General features: G+C 49.7%; 1 pseudogene; it reads left to right on the forward strand.

The window, feature by feature from the left end:
- Positions 1–1,766: 1,766 nt before the first annotated feature.
- On the forward strand, positions 1,767–1,910 carry LOC144669127 (U1 spliceosomal RNA; annotated as a pseudogene).
- The last annotated feature ends 14,888 nt before the right edge of the window (positions 1,911–16,798 follow it).

Consider the following 16,798-nt stretch of genomic DNA (forward strand, 5'->3'; position numbering starts at 1 on the left):
GAGGGAATTCGAAATTGGATCCAACTGCTCTACACTAACATCAGTAGCGCAGTCTCAATCAATGGGTGGGAAACAGATAGCTTTCCGATGAAATCTGGAGTCAGGCAGGGCTGTCCTCTCTCGCCTGTCCTTTTCGTGTGCTGCATAGAACCCTTTGCCGAGTCCATCAGGAAGGATCCGGGCATAAGAGGAGTGACGATCCCAGGCAGTGGAGGCACTCAGGTAAAAGCCTCCCTGTACATGGACGACGTCGCCGTCTTCTGCTCGGATCCGCTGTCGGTGCGCAGACTGATGCACATCTGCGACCAGTTCGAACTGGCCTCGGGAGCCAAGGTAAATCGTGGGAAGAGCGAGGCCATGTTCTTTGGGAACTGGGCTGACCGATCCTTTGTCCCCTTCACTGTCAGGGCTGACGGCCTGAAGGTGCTGGGGATATGGTTCGGAGGGACCGGGGCATGCGTTAGAAACTGGAAGGAGCGAGTGGCTATGGTGAAAAGGAAACTGGGCATGTGGGAGCGACGCTCCCTCTCCATTGCGGGTAAGAACCTGGTCATCAGGTGTGAGGTACTCTCGCTGTTGCTGTACGTGGCGCAGGTCTGGCCCATTCCAGACTCCTGCGCGACGGCGATCACTCGAGCCATCTTCCGCTTTATCTGGAGGTCGAAAATGGATCGTGTCCGCAGGGACGCGATGTACAAGCCTCTAGATAAAGGGGGAAAAAACGTGCCCAACATCGCCCTCATACTGATGGCCACCTTTGTGTGCGGCTGCATCAAGCGGTGCGTAGACCCTCAGTACGCAAACACCAAGTGTCACTACGTGCTGAGGTTCTACCTGTCCCCGGTGTTGCGAAGGATGGGTCTGGCCACGCTGCCGCGGAACGCTCCAAGTAGTTGGACCGTGCCGTACCACCTGTCCCTGGTGGAAAAATTGATGCAGAAAAACACCTTTGACCACAAGTTCATCCGGCAGTGGTCAGCACGTAACGTCCTAGAGGCCCTGAGGGATAAGGAGAGGGTGGACCCTGTGGGATGGTTCCCCGAGCAGACTGTCAAAGTCATTTGGCAGAATGCCTCATCGCCAGAACTCTCCAACAAGCACCAAGACGTAGCTTGGCTGGTGGTGAGAAAGGCCCTCCCCGTCAGATCCTTCCTACACGCCAGGAGTCTCACCCCCTCTGCACGTTGCCCTCGAGGTGGCTGTGGTGGGGAAGAGACCGTTGTTCACCTCCTTGTGGATTGTGCCTTTGCAAAGAAAGTCTGGAGAGAGATGCAGTGGTTGCTGTCGAGGTTCATTCCGAGCAGTTCTGTGACACAGGACTCTGTGCTCTACGGGCTGTTCCCAGGGACACACACCGAGACAAACATCAACTGCAGCTGGAGGATCATCAACTCGGTGAAAGAGGCGCTTTGGTCTGCCCGAAACTTGTTGGTCTTCCAGCACAAAGAGTTGTCCCCGACCGATTGTTGCGGACTGGCACAATCCAAAGTCCAGGACGCACTAAAGCTTGAGGCAGCTGCCGCAAAGGCGCAATGGGGAAGGGTCGCTGTCTAAGACCTTTCTGCCACAGCGCACCGAGAGACTGGGAACTGTTTAGAGCCCCTCGGGCTGTACAGCTCAAAATGAAAGGCTGTAAATGATTATAATATTGTTTGTACTGATGCACCTGGTGATACATTTTGTAAAAGTTTAACCTGGATTGTACCCTTGTAATGGTGTTTTTGAAATGGTTTGGAATGTGATTGAAGATATTTTGTGTATAAAGTATATTTTTGCAAAAAAAAAGGTTCTCCCAGGACGAGGCTAGCCCATTGCACTTCGGGTGTGCTGACGCCTGCGATGTCCCCAAATGCGGGATACTCGACTGCAAAATTTGTGGTAGTGGGGGACTGCGTTCGCGCTCTCCCCTGATTCACGATTCAAAAAATAGACTTCACATCATATCTTTCATTTTGTCTTCTACTTCCTTTCATATAAAAACCCCCGGTGTGTGCTCTTCAAAATCTATACCACACTGGTTGGTTATTCATTTTTTCTTTCCGCCTCGCAAATATTATCCAACCCCCTTCCTTTTCCTCCCTGTCATTATCAGCCGGCAATTATTCCATCTCCACGTCATTTTCGCCCGACCATTTGTTTTGTCGCCACCAAATTACTCGCGCCATTTTTAACCCCGCATTTGCCCACTCAAAAATCTCTCTCAAACCCCCATGTAACACCCAACCCACCATCACAACAGTCCCCCGACTCCCAGCACCGCCCTCCACCCCCTACCTCTCTGGACTTTTGTGTAAATACAAACTCATATCAGTCAGCTATTAACTCATATGCATTCACCATTTAAAACATGTAGCAGCGACCCCTCACTACTTCAAACATGAACAAGCACCCTGTCCCCATGTTCATTCTAATTACCCCCCTCCGAAACGAACAGCTGCCTCCCTCCCCCTTGATCAGCCCCCTCTGTCACTCCTACCTTCTGAAACTCCTGCCCCCTCTCCCCATGTGTAAAGTCTTTCCCTGCCCCTTCTGCAGCTCACTTCCCCTGCTGTGGGTCCATCAATTCACCTGTGATTATTCCTTGAAGACTTAAATAGCGCAAAGCGAAGAAATAAACAGAAAGAAAACTGGAGAAAGGCAGATAGAAATCTAAACCCTCAGTAAAATGACCACCGGCAATCCCGTTTAACCGTCAGAATGATCGCACAGCCCAAAATACACGCATTATCCCTGAATTATAACAAGATTTTAGGCAGCTTCACATTAGGACTTTTCATTTCCTCTTGTGGGGCTCCTGTTCCTCACGCACCAGAGGCTAACATGTAAGTTTTAGATTGCAAGGCCGGGCTACTTTAACCCCAGGATTATCTTTTTGAAACTCCAGGCCCGCAGTCCAACAGGAACTGGTTAACCGGAGCCACCGAAAACCAGGGTCCCGGAGAGGAAATGAAATCTCAGGGTAAGAAACCGACACAAACTCACGTGGGCCCATGGGGCGCAGCCTTGGAGAAGGTCTCAGTCCGTCCCCTCTGGAGGAAGCTCCTGAAGAGGAAGAGTCCTTGTCCCGATCTGGATCTTCAGATTGCAAGTTTCAAAATAAAAATTCCTTGAGGGGTGGGGGAGAAAATTAATTTCATTAAAACAGAAAGCAAAGATCATTTTCAAACAAAATAGCACAAGAGCCAATGATTCACTCTCAGTTGCAACTCAGCAACATTCAAATACAAACAAGTCAAAAAGTTATAAAGCAGATTGAGACAGAGGGAACACACACACATTAAGCCAGAGTGGGGACTAGCTCCGCACTCTGGAGGCGGTCTTCGGATTGGGTTCCTAGACAGGTATACCCTGAACGAGCAGTTTGCAGACTCCACCCCTGGCATGTTGGGAGGTCTTTCAATCTGCTCCCCAGGAGGCCTGTCCGTTGATATGTTCAGACAAGGCCATGTTCTTCGGGAACTGGGCTGACCGATCCTTTGTCCCCTTCACCGTCAGGGCTGATGGCCTGAAGGTGCTGGGGATAGGGGTCGGAGGGACCGGGACATGTGTTAGAAACTGGAAGGAGCGAGTGTCTATGGTGGAAAGAAAAGTGGGCATGTGGGAGCGATGCTCCCTCTCCTTTGCGGGTAAGAACCTGGTCATCAGGTGTGAGGCACTCTCGCTGTTGCTGTACGTGGCGCAGGTCTGGCCCATTCCAGACTCCTGCGCGATGGCGATCACTCGAGCCATCTTCCGCTTTATCTGGAGGTCGAAAATGGATCGTGTCCGCAGGGACGCGATGTACAAGCCTCAAGATAAAGGGGGGAAAAACATGCCCAACATCGCCCTCACACTGATGGCCACCTTTGTGTGTGGCTGCATCAAGCGGTGCGTAGACCCTCAGTACGCAAACATCAAGTGTCACTACGTGCTGAGGTTCTACCTGTCCCCGGTGTTGCGAAGGATGGGTCTGGCCACGCTGCCGCGGAACGCTCCAAGTAGTTGGACCGTGCCGTACCACCTGTCCCTGGTGGAAAAATTTATGCAGAAAAACACCTTTGACCACAAGTCCACCAGGCAGTGGTCAGCACGTAACGTCCTAGAGGCCCTGCGAGAAAAGGAGAGGGTGGATCCTGTGGGATGGTTCCCCCAGCAGACTGTCAAAGCCATTTGGCAGAATGCCTCATCGCCAGAACTTTCCAACAAGCACCAAAACGTAGCTTGGCTGGTGGTGAGAAAGGCCCTCCCCGTCAGATCCTTCCTACACGCCAGGAGTCTCTCCCCCTCGGCACGTTGCCCTCGAGGTGGCTGTGGTAGGGACGAGACCGTTGTTCTCCTCCTTGTAGATTGTGCCTTTGCAAAGAAAGTCCGGAGAGAGATGCAGTGGTTTCTGTCGAGGTTCGTCCCGAGCAGTTCTGTGACACAGGACTCTGTGCTCTACGGGCTGTTCCCAGGGACACACACCGAGACAAACATCAATTGCAGCTGGAGGATCATCAACTCGGTGAAAGAGGCGCTTTGGTCTGCCCGAAACTTGTTGGTCTTCCAGCGCAAAGAGTTGTCCCCGACTGAGTGTTGCAGACTGGCACATTCCAAAGTCCAGGACTACGTGCTGAGGGACGCACTAAAGCTTGGGGCAGCCGCCGCAAAGGCACAATGGGGAAGGGTCGCTGTCTAAGACCTTTTGTGCTACAGCGCACCGAGAGACTGGGAACTGTTTACAGCCCCTCGGGCTGTACAGCTCAAAATGAAAGGCTGTAAATGATTGTAATATTGTTTGTACTGATGCACCTGGTGATACATTTTGTAAAAGTTTAACCTGGATTGTACCCTTGTAATGCTGTTTTTGAAATGGTTTGGAATGTGATTGAAGATATTTTATGAATAAAGTATATTTTTGCAAAAAAAATCTCTCTCCAGACCTTCTTTGCAAAGGCACAATCCACAAGGATGTGAACAACGATCTTGTCCCCACCACAGCCACCTCGAGGGCAACATGCAGAGGGGGTGAGACTCCAGGCGTGTTGCGGATTCCCTCCCCAAATCCCATTTTGGAGAGCACATCCACCATGTTTGTCCAGACTCTCCCATGTACTGTTATCAAAGCCCTTTGTAATGGTGGACAGGAAGGACTGGGACTCCGTACTGTCTGTGGGCATCACATCATACAATCCGACATAAAAGGATTTGCTGATCCTCAAAATGTCGGACTGCGATGACTTTACTGAGCTGTCTTCTCCCTTCAGGCTGCTGATCACAGAGCTCTCTCTGTGTACCTTTTGGAAGAAGAAACGTGAGCACGTCTCATCCTGCTCCACGGAGCGGACTCTGGACCGGAAGATCATCTTGAGAGGCCTCCGAGGCAAAGAGCGAGGCTTGCTGGCTCTTCACCTCTTGGAGTTCCTCCTTGATATCGACCCCCATCGACTGCAGCCGGAGCAGGTTTTTCTGGATAAAAGCAAAAAACTGCGGACGCTGGATATCCAAAACTAAAACAAAAATACCGGAAAAACTCAGCAGTTCTGGCAGCATCTGCGGAGAGGGACACAGTTAACGTTTCAAGTCCGAATGACCCTTCAACAGAGAAGTTCTGTTGACGGGTCATTCGGACTCGAAACATTAACTGTGTCCCTCTCCGCAGATGCTGTCAGACCTGCTGTGTTTTTCCAGGTATTTTTGTTTTTGTTCAGGTTTTTCTGGAGACGGGAAACGTTCCCCCAGCCTCTCCCTCTCTCTCTTGCCTTCTGAATACCTTTGAGGGTGAAAACCTCTTCATGTTACTAACAAAAACACATGAACATATGAATTAGCAACAGGAGTCGGCCTCTCAGCCTTTCAAGCCCACTTCGCCACTCAATAAGCTCCCGGCTGATCTGATCGTAACCTCATTTCCACATTACCCCCTACCCTCGATAACCTTTCACCCACTTACTTCTCAATAATTAAAAATATTCAACGATTCTGCTTCCATCGCCTGTTGAGGAAGAGAATTCCAAAGTTTCACGACTCTCTGAGAGAAAAGAATTTCCCCTCACCTCTGTCTTAAACAGTGGCCCCAAATACAAGATTCTCCCACAAGAGGAAACATCCTCTCCACATCCACCCTCTCAAGGCCCCTCAGCTTCTTGTATGTTTTAATCAAGTCGCCCCTTACTCTTCTGAACTACAGCGGATACAGGCCTAGCCTGTCCAATCCTTCCTCATAAGGCAATCCGCCCAATCCAGGTACTAGCTGGGTAAACCGTATCTGAATGGCTTCCAACACATTGACATTCTTCCTCAAATAAGGAGACCAATAGTGTACACAGTGCTCCAGATGGGGTCACACCAATGCCCTGAATAACTGAAGCATCAGCTCTCTACTTTTCTATTCAACAGTGAGGCCCGAGTGCGCAGGCGCAACTGTTGCTGACGCCTTTCCAGTCAGCGGAAGGAGTTACAGTATTTTCAGTGGTAGCAATAGAATCAACATCAGTGCTGCCTCTATTAAATAGCTCAAGGAACGCTGCTTATGGAAAACAAAGAAAAGATTGCTTTCTATTATTCTGCCTGATTGCGTTGGTTTATTTTAGATTTTACTTTTCTGATTGTGCAATTTAATTAACGGTAATTAATGTTCAGTTCAGGGATCTGTCACCTGCAACATTAAATGACATTTGATTTTGTGTTATTGGCCTGAGTTTGCTTCATTTGTTCTGCAGGTGCAGCGTAGGCCAATGTTTAATGATGCACCGAAATATCGCGAGAGTGCGCGTTGACGTTGGGACGCTCGGCTGATGTCAACATGTGTCATTTCAGGCTCGAGTGAATGGGACACGCGTCCGCCCGCCAAGCGAAAAATTCTGCCCATTGAGTTCAGTCTTTAGCCTGATTTGGGCAGTGAAAGAAGTTGTTTTGGACAATGGAGCCCCAAATACTGGAAAACCGTTCAAACAAAAGCACCATTCACTTGCAAATACACCTCTCCACCACACTCTCTCTCTCTCCCTCACTCCACTGCAGCTTTTACCTCACAACATTTTAAACCAGTTCTCTGCTGCCGCTGCTGATACCGCTCTTAAAAGTACAGCAAGCTCCCAGCTCAAAGCTCATAGACTTTACACAGCTGCTGACAAGCGTCTAAATTCACGATCACACAATTGTTACGGTGCATAAGCAGGCCAATCGGCCCATCGTGTCTGTACTGGCTCTCTGAATGAGCATCTCAATACCGAGTGTCATTCTCCTACCTTCTCCCAGTAACCCTACAGATTGTTTCTTTTCAACTAATTATCTAATTCCCTCTTGAATGCTTTGATTGAACCACACTCTCAGTCAGTGCGTTCTGGACCCTAGCCACTCTGTGTGAAAAAGGTTTCTCTCAAATCGTTTTTGCTTCTTCTGCCAGTTGCTTTAAATCAGAGCCCCTCGGGCTGTCCAGCTCACAATGCATTGAATGCATTGAATGCTAATTGTATTATAATTGTATTGAAGCACCTCAGAGAGCAACTTGATGGATGTTGATAACTCCAACCCCATTGTCTGATTGTCTGTAATGACCAGATTGAAATGATTGTAATATTCATTGATCGTATTGATGCACCTGGTGATCCATGTGTAAAAGTTGAATCTGACTGTACTTTTTGTGATGGTGAATTTGAAATATTTTGGAATGTTCTTCCAGATATTTTATGAATAAAGTATATTTTTCACAAAAAACGTTTCAGTTCTTCAAAAGAATCCCACCTCAGCAGCACCCCTCCCCTAGCCATGAGGTGGAACCTGGTGGGGGATGGGGGCAACAGCTAAAGCGAGACAAGACCTGTTGGAGTGGATGGCTCCCTTACATGTGCAAATCAGGACCCAGACGCTTCATGTGGGGCCGACAGTAAACTATTAAAAAAAGCTTTACTGCCGGACATTCGGAAAACAATCTCAAAATTACAGAAGCTGCAACATGACACAGCTCAGCCCAATTGAGGCCGTGCAATACAATGAGACAAATTATCAACTTTTGCCGTCACACCATTATTTCCTTCACAATCACTTGAGATTCCATTTTTACAATGTTTATCCGTCCTTCTCCAAGGTTATTTTCTACAACATTTTAGGAATTTTTCAACCTCAACCTGCATTTGAATGCAAGGCAAACTTGGGAACAAAATCACTTGTGAGCACAGAACAATATCTGCCAGGTTGCACCAATTTCCTCTCACTTTACTTTTAATCATCTCCCCATCATTTCATGAAGCCCCTGTGCGACAGGCAAGGTGAGTGGGAAGGGGCAGCAGAAAAGAACAACCGTGCAGATTGAGCAACTTGCAGAAAGGAAAAGGCTTGTTCTAGGAAAGTGAAAATTATCTGCGCTGTAAATACATCTTGCACAACATTTTGAACTTGATCTTCAAACTAGCATGCTTACCTGAGTGTCTTTGCTGCTCAATTCTCCCAGATCTCAGCTTTCCTCTTTTCAATTGAATTTGTCTTGGTCTCTTGTGCTTAGCACAGTTTTCAGGTTCCTCCTGGCAATGCACTGGGCTGGTCAATTCTTGTGAGTGCTCCGTGATAGATCAACACTCGGTATTTCTGTCCTCAGCAGTGGCTGCTAACCTTTGATTGTTTCAATCAAGGCTTGTATCAGTAACATCCATGCGAAAATTAAAATGCCGCTACTCTCTTCGCTCACTGCTCCTAGTCTGGTCTTTTCCTCACACTGAATTTGAATAAACATTCCAGGCTGCTGAATCGATCAGATATCAGGGACAGAGAGAAGCCCAACACCTTGACTCCTCCCCTCAGCCCAGTAAACAACAGTCACTGTACTTGATTTGCTGTTGATCTCTAAGCTTGTGAAAAAGTACATTTTGTTTCATAAAATGTGTAAAGCTACATTCCAGAACAGTTCAAATTTAACACATCAGTTTCATTCCATACAGGGTGCCTCACTACACTTAGAGTTACAGGTTACATTACAGCATTCATTTCATGTTAAACATACAGCCCGAGGGGTTTTACACAGCTTCCAGCAAGACTTGGCTTGGCCGGTGGTGAGAAAGGCTCTTCCAGTCTTTTTTCATTCATTTACACAGGACGTGGGTATCACTGGCTAGACCAGCATTTATTGCCCATCCCTAATTGCCCTTGAGAAGGTGGTGCTGAGCTGCCTTCTTGAACCGCTGCAGTCCATGTGCTGTGGATACACCCACATTGTGTTAGGGAGCGCTTCCAGGATTTGGATCCAGCGACAGTGAAGGAACGGTGACATATTTCCAAGCCAGGATGGTGAGTGGATTGGAGGGGAATCTGTAGGTGGGGGTGTTCCCATGTGTCCGTTGTCCTTGTCCTTCAGATGGTAGTGGTCGTGGGTTTGCAAGGTGCTGCCTAAGAAACTTTGGGGAGTTCCTGCTGTGCATCTAGCAGAAGGTACACACTGGTGCCGCTGTGCGTTGGTGGTGTTGGGAGTGAATGTTTGTGGATGGGGTGCCAATTAAGCGGTCTGCTTTGTCCTGGATGGTGTCAAACTTCTGGAGTGTTGTTGGAGCGGCACTCACCCAGGCAATTGGAGAGTATTCCATCACACTCCTGACTTATGCCTTGTAGGTAGTGGACAGACTTTGGGGAGTCAGAAGGTGAGTTACTCGGCGCAGGATTTCTGGCCTCTGACCTGCTCTTGCAGCCACAGTATTGAGATGGTAGTCCAGTTCATTTTCTGGTCAATGGTAACCCCCAGCACATTGATAGTGGGTGATTCAGCGATGGCAATGCCATTGAATGTCAAGGGGTGATGGTTAGATTCTCTCTTGTTGGAGGTGGTAATTTCTTGGCACTTATGTGGCGTAAATGTTACTAGCCACTTGTCAGCCCAAGCCTGGATATTGTCCAGGTCTTGCTGCATTTGGACATGGGCTGCTTCAGTAACTGAGGAGACACGAACGGTCCTGAACATTGTGAAATCATCAGCGAACGTCCCCGCTTCTGACCTTTTGATGGACGGAAGGTCATTGATGAAGCAGCTGAAGATGGTTGAGCTGAGGATACTACCCTGAGGAACTCCTGCACTGTTGTCCTGGAACTGAGATGATTGACCTCCAACAACCACAACCATCTTCCCTAGTGCTGGGTATGACTCCAACCAGCGGAGAGCTTCCCCCCATTTCCCATCGTCTCCAGATTTGATCGGGCTCCTTGATTCCACACTCGGTCAAATGCTGTCTTGATATCAAGGTCAGTCACTCTCACGTCACCTCAGGAGTTCAGCTTTTTTGTCCATGCTCGAACCAAGGCTGTAATGAGGCCAGGAGCTGAGTGACCCTGGCCAAACCCAAACCTGTCAGTGAGCAGGTTATTGCTAAGCAATGGCCGCTTGATTGCGCAGTTGATGACCCCCTTCCATGACTTTACTGATGAACGAGAGTAGAGTGATGGGGCGGTAACTGGCTGGGTTGCGTTTGCCCTGATTTGTCTGTACAAGACATACCTGGGCAATTTTCCACATTGACGGGTAGATGCCAGTGTGGTAGCTGTACTAGAACAGCTTGGCTAGGGGCACGGCATGTTCCGGAGCACAAGTTTCAGTACCGTTACCGCAATATTGTCAGGGCCCATAGCCTTTGCAGTATCCAGTGTCTTCAGCCATTTCTTGATATCAAGTGGAGTGAATCGCTTTGGCTGAAAACTGGCATCTGTGATGCTGAGGACCTCAGAAGGAGGTCGAGATGGATCATCCACTCGGCATTTCTGGCTGAAGATTATTGCAAGTGCTTCAGCCTTATCTTTTACACTGATGTGCTCCGCTCCACACTTGGTCAAATGCTGTCTTGATATCAAGGTCAGTCACTTGACTCTGTCTGTCATTTGCTGCTTATGCTGTTTGGCTCGCAAGTCATCCTGTGATGTAGCTTCACCAGGTTGACACCTCATTTTTAGGTATGCCTGGAGCTGCTCCTGACATGCCCCCCTGCACTCTTCAATGAACCTGGGTTGAAACCCCTGGCTTGATGGTAATGGCAGAGCAGGGAACTTGCCGGTTTATGAGGTTAGAGATTGTTTCGAGTACAATTCTACTGCTGCTGATGGCCCACAGAGCCTCATGGATGCAGTCTTGAGTTGCTAGGTCTGTTTGAAATCCATCCCATTTAGCACAGTGGTAGTGCTACACAACACAATAGAGGGTATCCTCAATGTGAAGATGGGACTTTGTCTCAACAAGGACCGTGTGGTGCTCACTCCTACTGATACTGTCATGGACAGATGCTTCTGCAGCAGGTAGGTTGGTGAGGATGAGGTCAAGTATGCTTTCCCCTCTTGTTGGTTCCCTCACCACCTGCCACAGACCCAGTCTAGCAGCTATGTCCTTTAGGACTCGGCCAGCTCGGTCAGTAGTGGTGCTACCGAGCCAGTCTTGGCGAAATGGACATTGCCGTCTCCTACCCAGAGTAAAGGGCACAGCAAACGATGACCCTCAGCCACCAGTCACCTCAACGGCAAGGCTGCACTTGCCCCCCACTCCCCCTCACCCACAAAAGTCGCCTCCGAGGCAGGGCAGCACATACCCCCGACCCCCCCTGTGCCCCTGAAGCCTGGAAAGCAACAGGCAACCCCAGTGAGCTGTTCACTCACCTCCAGTTTACCCAAAGTGCAGCCGCCAAGTGCACGTCACCTCTGTGCTGTTGTGAAACACGTCAGCGTGCTTTCCCGCTGACGTGGACGGATGATCCAGCGGGGGTGCAAGAGCCTGGCGGGATGGCCTGATAATGATATGCTGGTGTATTACAATGAGGTTCCCGATGACCGATGGTGGGAAACGCGGCCTGTCGTTGGCGGGCTGAGCGGACAATCACAACCTGCCTTCCCACCATCGTGAAACCGATCGCGCCACCTATCATGCCCACCACCAGCGGGCACGGAAAATTCAGGGACAAATGCGGGTTAATTAAGAAGAGCCAGCATGGATTTCTTAAGGGAAAATGGCGTTTCCCTAACTTGCTGAAATTTTCTGAAGAGGTAACAGAGAGGGTTGGTGAAGGTGATGCTGTTGATGTGGTGTACATGGACTTCCAAAAGGCATTTGATACAGTGCCACACAGACTTGTGAGAAAAGTTATATCTCATGGAATAAAACAGACAGTAGCAATGTGGATAGAAAATTGACTGAGTGACAAGAAACAGAGAGTAATAGTTAATGGATGATTTTAGGGCTGGAGGCGGGTTTGTAGTGGAGTTCCCCAGGGGTCAGTATTGGACCCTTGCTTTTCCTGATATATATGAATGGTTTAGACCTTAGAGTAGAGGAAAATTTTTCAAAATTTGCAGACGATACAAAACTTGGAAGCAACTGTGAACCGTGAAGAGGGCAGTGGAGAACTTGAAAAGGACACAGACTAGTTGGTCGAATGGGCGGATATGTGGCAGATGAAGTTCAGTGTGGAGAAATATGAGCTGATGCATTTTGGTAGGAAGAACATAGAGAGACAGCACAAAATAAAGGGGGCGTCGACACAGATGGACCTGGGTGTGTATTTGCATAAGTCATTAAAGGTGGCAGGACAAGTTGAGAGAGCAGTTAACACAGCATTCAGTATCCTAGGCTTTATTAATAGGGGCTTGTATAAGACACGAGTTAGACCACAGCTGGAGTACTGCGTACAGTTCTGGGCGCCACATTTTAGGGAGGATGTGAAGGCATTGGAGAGAGTGCCGAAGAGGGATGTGGAAGATCAGTTACGGAGTAAGATTGGAGACGTTGAGACTGTTTTCCTGAGAGAAAAGAAGGCTGAGAAGAGAGTTGATAGAGGTATTGAAAGTCATGAGAGGTCTGGAGAGAGTAGATAGGGAGAAATTGTCCCCACTTGTGAAATGATCGAAAATGAGGGGATACAGATTTAAAGCAACGGGTCAAAGAAGCAGAAGTGACATAAGAGAAACCGATTTCACACCGTGAGTGGCTAGGGTCCGGAATGCACTGACTGAGAGTGTGGTTCAATCAAAGCATTCAAGAGGGAATTAGATAATTAGTTGAAAAGAAACAATCTGTAGGGTTATTGGGTGAGGGCAGGAGAATGGCACTGGGTATTGAGATGCTCATTCAGAGAGCCAGTACAGACACGATGGGCCGATTGGCCTGCTTACGCACCGTAACCATTGTGTGATCGTGAATTTAGACGCTTGTCAGCAGCTGTGTAAAGTCTATGAGCTTTGAGCTGGGAGCTTGCTGTACTTTTAAGAGCGGTATCAGCAGCGGCAGCAGAGAACTGGTTTAAAATGTTGTGAGGTAAAAGCTGCAGTGGAGTGAGAGAGAGAGAGAGAGAGTGGTGGAGAGGTGTATTTGCAAGTGAATGGTGCTTTTGTATGAACGGTTTTCCAGGATTTGGGGCTCCATTGTCCAAAACAACTTCTTTCACTGCCCAAAATAGGCTAAAGACTGAACTCAATGGGCAGAATTTTTGGCTTGGTGGGCGGGCGCGTGTCCGATTCGCTCGAGCCTGAAATGAAACATGTTGACATCAGCCGAGCGTCCCAACGTCAACGCGCACTCTCGCGATATTTCGGTGCATCATTAAATATTGGCCTACGCTGCACCTGCAGAACAAATGAAGCAAACTCAGGCCAATAACACAAAATCAAATGTCATTTAATGTTGCAGGTGACAGATTCCTGAACTGAACATTAACCGGTGTTGTTTGTCACACCATTAAAAAACTCAAAGCAAAATGGGGGAACAAAACATCACCCGTGACAAGACCATCTTGTGCTTAAGGTGCTTTAAATTTACATTTGTGGGTGCTATGTCTAGGTGCTGCCCCCTCGCTGGCACTGGCATTGGAGGCAGCCTGCTGACTCTGCTGTCTTGTTGGCCTGGGTGACCTTGGCGGTCGTCCTCTGGCCAGTGGAGCCTGTGCTGTCCCCACCTGGGAGGGAGCGGCCAGTGCCATGGCTGCCATCTCCCCAGTCGCCGCAGCCTCATCAGATGCCACGGTCACTGGCAGAGGGGCAGAGGGGCTGCTGCCATCATCCGTAGGGCCCTGAGAGGAGCCCGCAGAGACAACAGGCAGCTCGTGCGCCAACGTGAGGTCACTCAGGACCTCCCTGCTCACCATTGATGGACGGGCACCTAGCTGGTATACTGGGTACCCCATCCATCTCACACACGGACACTGACCACCTGAGGTCATTGCCGGTGTGAGCGCTTGCAGGTCCGAGTGTATCCCCAGGGACCCCTGATCCTGTCCCTGGGGCAGCCTCTCCCCGACAGTCACCACTCTCTCCTTGGCTGAGGCAGTGCGCTCAGTGGTCATGCTCCGCATGGACTCCTCCATAATGGAGACCATGGCGCACATACCCTCATAGATCTCCGCTAGATCCTCCCGCACACCCCGCTGGACGTCCAGCATCTGCTTCCTAATGGACGACTCCAGAGGCTCATCATCAGCCTTCGACTGAGCATCGTCCTGGTCTCCAGCAGTCCTCCGACTGCCAGCACCCTGGGCACTCTCTGCCTCTGCCTGCACCTCAAACGAGTGTGAAGTTCCCTCACCAATGTGCACTGAGATACTGGACGGCCATCTAATGCTGGTATCTGCGCTGGTGCCTGCTTGACAGAGCGGGTGTGAGGCAGGTGCGTGGGGAACATGGTGATCTTCCGGGGTCAGGGGTGGCCCTTCAGGGTCCTGAGTGCGAGCGCCTGCTGCTGAACCCAAAAGGGAGAAGATGAACATGTCGTTAGTGAAAGTCATCAGACTCTCACTGTACATGCCAGGCACCCTGGTGAGACAACGGAGATCTGCTTCATGGTGCCCTCGTCTTTTGATTGTCAATGGGGACTCCAGGTTCGAGGCGCACATCAATGAAGAGGCTACACTAGAATGGTTGCACAAGCTGAAGTTCTCACCTCAGTGCGCTGCACTCTGACCTTCGTCTGATACCCCAACCTCACCATGGCTGGTTGACCGAGGTACTTGCTGCCCCTCGAGTTCCAAGGCCTTCTGCTTATAGTGAGTGAGGATGAGGAGGTGTGGGGTTCCCCGCCAGTCTGTGACCTCTCAATATTGTTATGGGATGTCTTCTCCTGAAAGTATAAAGGAGCAGTGAGTCCACTCTCTACCTGCAGCGCCATTGCAGCCAGTCCAACCCCAGCTGAGGACCATCTCGCAGGGCACATCCGATTCGTGGCACTCGACCCGCAAGGCACTCAGTCCATGCAGCCAGGGCTCACCCCCTTGGCGAACTTCGGCATCATTGGCAGCTGCCACTGACTGTAACACCCCTGAGGTCCATGGGGGATGGCCAGCCCCTAACTGTTCTCCACACTGACCCATGCCAACATGCTACTCATGGGCACTCATCCTTCCTAAGAATGGGTTTGGGTGCATGCCCAGTGCTCTTATTACCATTGCCACTCATTCCTTCCAGTTTCTAACACATGCCCCGGACCCTCCGAACCATATCCCCAGCACCTTCAGGCCGTCAGCCCTGACGGTGAAGGGGACAAAGGATCGGTCAGCCCAGTTCCCAAAGAACATGGCCTCGCTCTTCCCACGATTTACCTTGGCTCCCGAGGCTAGTTCAAACTGGTCGCAGATGTGGATCAGTCTGCGCACCGACAGCGGATCCGAGCAGAAGACGGCGACGTCGTCCATGTACAGGGAGGCTTTGACTTGAGTGCCTCCACTGCCTGGGATCGTCACTCCTCTTATGCCCGGATCCTTCCTGATGGACTCGGCAAAGGGTTCTATGCAACACACGAAAAGGACAGGCGAGAGAGGACAGCCCTGCCTGACTCCAGATTTCATCGGAAAGCTATCTGTTTCCCACCCATTGATTGAGACTGCACTACTGATGTTAGTGTAGAGCAGTTGGATCCAGTTGCGAATTTCGTCCCCAAACCCCATTTTGGAGAGCACATCCACCATGTAGGTGTGCGATATTCTGTCAAAGGCCTTCTCCTGATCCAAGCTGATGAGGCAGGTATCCACACCCCTGTCCTGTACATAGGCAATCGTATCCCTGAGCAGCGCCAGGCTGTCAGAGATCTTCCTGCCCGGCACAGTGCAGGTCTGGTCAGGGTGGATCACCAATTCCAGAGCGGATTTGACCCGATTGACGATGACCTTGGACAGAAGCTTATAGTCCACATTCAACAGTGAAATGGGTCACCAATTTCTAATTTCCTCCCTTTCCTCCCTTCCCCCCTTGTGCTTGTAGATGAGGGTGATGATGCCTTTCCTCATGGATTCTGACATACTACCGGCCAGGAGCATACTCTCGTACACTCCTAGCAGGTCTGGGCCGATCAAGTCCCACAGAGCCGAATACAACTCCGCCAGCAAGCCGTCGCTTCCAGGAGTTTTACTCTTCTCGAAGGACTCAAGGGCCTTAGTCCCTGGAACAGAAGATGATCTTGGAGGCCTCCGAGGCAAAGAGCGAGGCTTGCTGGCTCTTCACCTCTTGGAGTTCCTCCTTGACATCGACCCCCATCGACTGCAGCCAGAGCAGATTCTGCATGTTTTTCTGGAGTCGGGACATTTCCCTCTGTTCCTTTCTAGCTTTCTGGGTGCCTTTGAGGATGAAAAACCTCTTGATGCTTACCTTGATCACTTTGGAGAGAGAAACTGAGTGAACTTTTCAGGTGAATGACCTTTCATCACAACCTGAAACGTTAACTCTGTTACTCCACACAGAGGCTGAAAACCTGCTGTGTATTTCCATCATTTTCTGTGTGTATTATCACAGAGATATTCTGTTTCTGCTCATTACTGAATATTCCAAACACTTTACTCCATGAAGCACTTTTGAAGTGTTGAAATGTGTTTTGCTGTTGTAAGTGTGGCAGTTATTTTGTACC

The sequence above is a fragment of the Cetorhinus maximus genome, chromosome 28 (genome assembly GCF_964194155.1).
Source record: "Cetorhinus maximus chromosome 28, sCetMax3.hap1.1, whole genome shotgun sequence".
In the NCBI taxonomy this organism is placed as follows: Eukaryota; Metazoa; Chordata; class Chondrichthyes; order Lamniformes; family Cetorhinidae; genus Cetorhinus; species Cetorhinus maximus.